Here is a 6000-nt window from a genome sequence, read left to right on the forward strand (position 1 = left end):
AGGGTATGAATTGTGCACTCTGATTGGCCATCCGTCTGAGGATGAAAAGCAGTACTAAGGTTTACCTTCGAACCCAAACCTATCTGAAAGGACTTCCAAAACTGAGCAGTGAATTGCGCATCCCTAAATGAAATGATGGACACATGGACTCCATGAAGTCAGAGTATCTCTCAAATTTATAATCTAGCATAATATTCTTCTAAATTTGTAGTCATTACCGGCAAGAAATGGACTGATTTAGTCATCTGATCTACAATCACCCAAATCGAATCATGATGCCTATGAGATCGCGGCAAGCCAGTAAATGAAGTCCATATTAATCATCTCCAACTTCCATTCCAGAAGATCTATGTTCTGAGCCACACCATATGGCCTTTGGTGTTCTACCTTGACTTGTTGGCAATTTGGGCACTTAGCAATGAAATTTGTAATGCACCTCTTCATGCTATTCCCCCAATAGACTTCTCTCAAGTCATGGTACATATTTGTGGAACCGGGATGGATCGAATATCTGGAACTATAAGCTATTGCCAAGATCCTTTCTTGGAGCTCATCCACATTTAGAACATACAATCTACCTTGATATCTCAACACACCCTCTCCCCCTTGTTCAAAGGTCATCACCTTTTGCTTATGAACATTTTCCTTTAGTTCAAGTAAGAGGGGGTCTTTGTCTTATTTCTCCTTCACTTCTGACACTAATGATCAGTCATCCCTATTCATCACAATAACTCCACCTTCACTGTAATAAAACAAACGGACTCCCAAACATGCAAGTCGGTGGACTTCCTTAGCCAATTCTTCTTGCCTTTCTCAACATGAGGAGTAATCCCCATGGACAACCACTCAAAGCATTAGCAACAACATTAGCCTTACCTGGGTGATAGAGAATACTCATGTCGTAATCCTTGAGCAACTCTAAACACCTCATTTGTTTGAGATTATGCTCCTTGAGATTGAAAAAAAATACTAAAGACTCTTGTGGTCGGTGAACATATCCACATGAGCATCATAGAGATAGTGACGCCATATTTTGTGAGCAAAAACCACTACTGCCAACTCGAGATCATGAGTCGGGTAGTCATCTCGTGAATCTTAAGTTGTCTGGAGGCATAGGCTATGACCTTACAATTCTGCATCAATACATAACTAAGTCCAACTCTAGACACATCGCAACAAACAATAAAACCCTCTGTACCCTCTGGTAGGGTCAACATTGAAGTAGTGGTCAACCGAGATTTCAATTCCTGAAATCTTTTCTCACAAGCTTCAGACCATTGAAACTTAGCTATTTTCTTAGTCAATAGCTAAGATAAAACCCTTTGTACCCTCTCTCTTTCCTTATCAAGTTGTTCTTGTGTCATTCTAAAACAAAAAGGAGAGACTTGACCCTCTTGGGTGTACCAAGCTTGATTTATTTTTGTCATGTCATCAAGAAGGAATGAGGCCACCTCAAATGATTGCAACATTATTACCCCTCGTACCAATTGATCAGCCACCCCTTTATTAACCGAATCAAGACTCCGGTAAGAATGTTGGAGTAGTAAATCGTTTGGTAACCCGTGAGTTGGGCATTTAAGTAAGAGTTTCTTAAACCTCACCCATGTTTCATGGATGGGTTCACCCTCCCATCGCTTGAAACCTTAAATGTCATCTCTAAGATTCATCATCTTTGATGGTGGAAAGAATATTGCATTGAATGCTATAATCAGCTCCTCCCATGATGTGATGGAATTGTTTGGTAACTCGGCCAACCACTTGCTGGCCTCCCCCATCAAAGATAGTGGAAATAACCGAAGCCGGATTGACTCTTGTGACACATTCTTGAATGAAATGGGTTGCACACCTCTGTAAAACTTCTTACATGCTCATTCGTGTCTTCGTGTTCTAGCCCTCCATAGAGTCCCCTCATTTGGAGGATATGAAGAGTTGTGCTACTGACCTTAAATATAGCCTTCCCATCAGCTTGTGGTATGCAAATTGCACCTATTTCACCTGAATGAGATGGGTTGTAAACACTATTGATATCATCGATACCGTCCTGATGACCTGCTTGATATCATGGATAGATAGATAGATGGATCGATAGATAGATGGATAGATGGATGGATAGATGGATAGATAGATCGATGGATGGATGGATGGATGGATGGATGAATCAGAGGTATTTCACGGGATAGCCTTTCTGATAAGCTCTTTTTAGTGAAATCGGTCTGATTTTGACCGAACTATTCCCACCTAAACAGATGGACAGATGGACAGATGGACAGATCGATAGACAGACAGACAGACAGACAGCGACAGATCGACATATAGACAGATAGACAGATAGACAGATAGACAGATAGACAGATAGACAGATAGACAGATAGACAGATAGACAGATAGACAGATAGACAGATAGACAGATAGACAGATAGACAGATAGACAGATAGACAGATAGACAGATAGACAGATAGACAGATAGACAGATAGACAGATAGACAGATAGACAGATAGACAGATAGACAGATAGACAGATAGACAGATAGACAGATAGACAGATAGACAGATAGATAGACACGATAGACAGATAGACAGATAGACAGATAGACAGATAGAAAGATAGACAGATAAATAGATAGACAGATAGACAGATATACAGATAGACATATAGACAGACAGACAGATAGACAGATAGACAGATAGAAAGATAGACAGATAGACAGATAAACAGATATACAGATAGACATATTGACAGATAGACAGATAGAAAGATAGAGAGATAGATATATGGATGGATGGATAGATAGATGGATGGATGGATGGATGGTAGATGGCAAGTGATATTAATATGCTAATATGTTTGTATTCAAGTTTGTAAATATGTTTGTATTGAAGTTATGTTAAAAACTACCCTTAGTATATGGTTAGGCATAGATAGATAGATAGATAGATAGATAGATAGATAGATAGATAGATAGATAGATAGATAGATAGATCGATAGATCGATAGATGGATGGATAGATAGATGGATGGATGGATGGATGGCTGAATGGATGGTAGATGGATGAATGGTAGATGGATGGATGGTAGATGGATGGATGGTAGATGGATGGATGGATGGATGGTAGATGGCAAGTTATATTAATATGCTAATATGTTTGTATTCAAGTTTGTAAATATGTTTGTATTGAAGTTATGTTAAAAACTATCCTTAGTATATGGTTAGGCTTTTAACTTTTTGATAACAACGAAGGATTAACCTATAAATTCCTAGGATGTTTTAAAGGCCTTAATTAAGTCCGCAGAAATTCAGACTTTTGTAAATCCTACTCACTACTCCCTCTCACTCGGTGTCCTATCATGTTTATCTCAGAGCTAACCTCGTTTCCCCCCCCCCCCCTTTTTTTATTTTAAGTTACTACCCCGTTCATCTCTTTCTTTTAACCTGTATTCTTAATAACTTCTTCTTTAATTTGTTGTACTAATTTAATGTTTTCCATATTGAAATGTTTTTGCCCTTTGCTACCTGTTTTTGAGTATAATGGTCCTGCTAGTCTTCCTAAGTCCTTAATAAAATTTCTAGCATAATTTACTAATACTAAAAAAATTTGTAAATCTTTTGTATTGTCTAATTTATCAGGAATATCTAATACTTTTGTTGCTATATGTGGTTGTAATTTAATTTTGCCTTCTTCTAATGTTACTCCTAAAAAATTTATATGGTTCTTACATAATTCCATTTTCTTTTTACCTACTATTATTCCAATTTTTACAAATAAGTGAAACACCGTCTGTAGATGTCCTAAATGATCTTTAATATCTTAACTAAAACTAAGATATCATCTACGTATACTAAGACAAACCTTTTATAGTCTCTAAATATAGTATCCATTTTTCTTTGTAAATATTGGCCGGGCAGTCTTTAGCCCAAATGGCATAGCTAACCATTCAAAATGTCCTTCCGGGCAAGTGAATGCTGTCCATTCTATGCTTTCTTCATGCATTTTTACCTGCCAATATCCTGGTTTACAATCGAATTTACTAATACCCTTTTCCTTGGATTCGATTGATTAATTAATTTTTATCGGGTAATTTGTATGCATCTGTTCTAGTTTTATCATTAAGTCTTTTGTAATTAATTACCATCTTTCTTTACCTCGCACTATCTCACTTTGATGTCTTACCATGAATGCTGCTGACCTATGTTTTGACGTAGATCTTCTTATTACTCCTAAGTTTAGTAATTCTTTTATCTGTATACCAAAATCCTCCGAGTCTTGATTGGTTGCTTCAATAGCAGCTGTTTTTATTATATATTCAGAGTTTATGATATCTAATTTACATACTACCTTATTAGTTTCCCAATATTTTAAAGGTTTCTCCCCTATTATTTCCATTTCGTCTAATATTTTCACTATATTGTCCAAATCTTTAGGACTTCTAATTGTACCTATCCTATCAATTCCTGTTTGAAAATTATAAAATTCATTTTCTACTTCTATTAAAGTATACTCTTTTTCTCTTATATCATATTCTTCTTCTTCTTCGTATTGTTCTTTATGTCCTTGGTCTTTACAACATTGACTTTTATTTTTACAGTCTTTACAACATGTCTTTACGCTATCTTCTTCGGAAGTGTTTGGAGATATCTTAGCTTGTCTTCCTTTGTTTCAAATTTCATAGTTTGTACTGGTGTATATGTCAGAAGTTTAAAGAATATTACCCCATCTCTAGTAATTAATGTTCCTCCATTATTTTGTATCATAAATTTTAATCATAATACAAAATCTACATTTATGTTAAGATCTCGTACCCATATCCTATCAAGTGTGTACATTGGTTTATAAAATTCATTACATGTATTGATAAAACTTACCTGAGTCTTTCCTATATAATGTTGGTATGTATTATACGTTCCATCCATTTGCATTGCTGCAATTGGCTTGTCTAAGGTTCTTATTAATTTTTGTGGTAAAATCTTTATGTTTATGATACTACCCGTACATCCTGTGTCTACCAATGCTAAGGTTTCTAATTCAATATCTTGTATTGTAAGTCTAGCTAATACTTTAACAGTAGTGAATATTTTATCTTCATTACATATTAAATTCTCATAATTATTTACCATAGTTTCTATATTCATTAATTCTGCTTCTTGGGCAGATGTTTTGCACATCCCCCATTCTTCTGTTCTTTGTACTGATTCCGTCCTATTTTCTTCAAGTTTTTGTTATCGTTTTTCTAACAACATTATCTTTTGTTCTAGTTCATTTATCCTACTTCCTAATGTTATTATTCGTAAATTTATTGTATCATTACATATATCTTTATTTTCACGTCCGTCTTTTACTTTTATTTTTAATAGATTTTCTATACATGTGATACATCCTTCAGCATAGCAAAACTTACATTTTGCCCATTTTTCTTTGCTTGGATACCATCTAACATAGAATACATTGGTTACTATCTATTCCTTTATTTCTTTCAAACTCATGAGTACATTCTTGTGAAATATTCATCATTGTACTTATTTGTAATTCTTCTAAGTCTATATTTTTTAATTCTAACCCTATTTAGTTTATTAGTTCTTCATTAGCTGAATCTGACTCATCAGACCTTGTTGTCTCTTCTATTTCTACACTTACCATTGAATATATGCTTTCATTATCTGACATGTATTCATCAACATTAATCAATGTTTCTTGAAATTCTTCTATTAATTGCGAGTTTCTAGTACTACTGTTATTTCTTTTAGGACATACATTTGCTAAATGTTCTATACTTCCACATGTGAAGCATTCTAGCTTATTTTTATAGTTCCTATCGTTCTATATTTTCTAAGATGTCTATCTTTATTTAGATATGGCTTCATGGCTGAAGACCTTCTTAAATAGTACCTTTTATTATTATTATTATACTGTTAATTATAATTGGATCGACGTTTCTTGTATCTTTTCTTTGATTTACTTTTTTCTTTATCATAACTTTGGGTTGTATACATGACATTCTTACA

The sequence above is a fragment of the Solanum tuberosum genome, unplaced genomic scaffold, assembly GCF_000226075.1.
Source record: "Solanum tuberosum cultivar DM 1-3 516 R44 unplaced genomic scaffold, SolTub_3.0 scf00005, whole genome shotgun sequence".
NCBI lineage: Eukaryota > Viridiplantae > Streptophyta > Magnoliopsida > Solanales > Solanaceae > Solanum > Solanum tuberosum.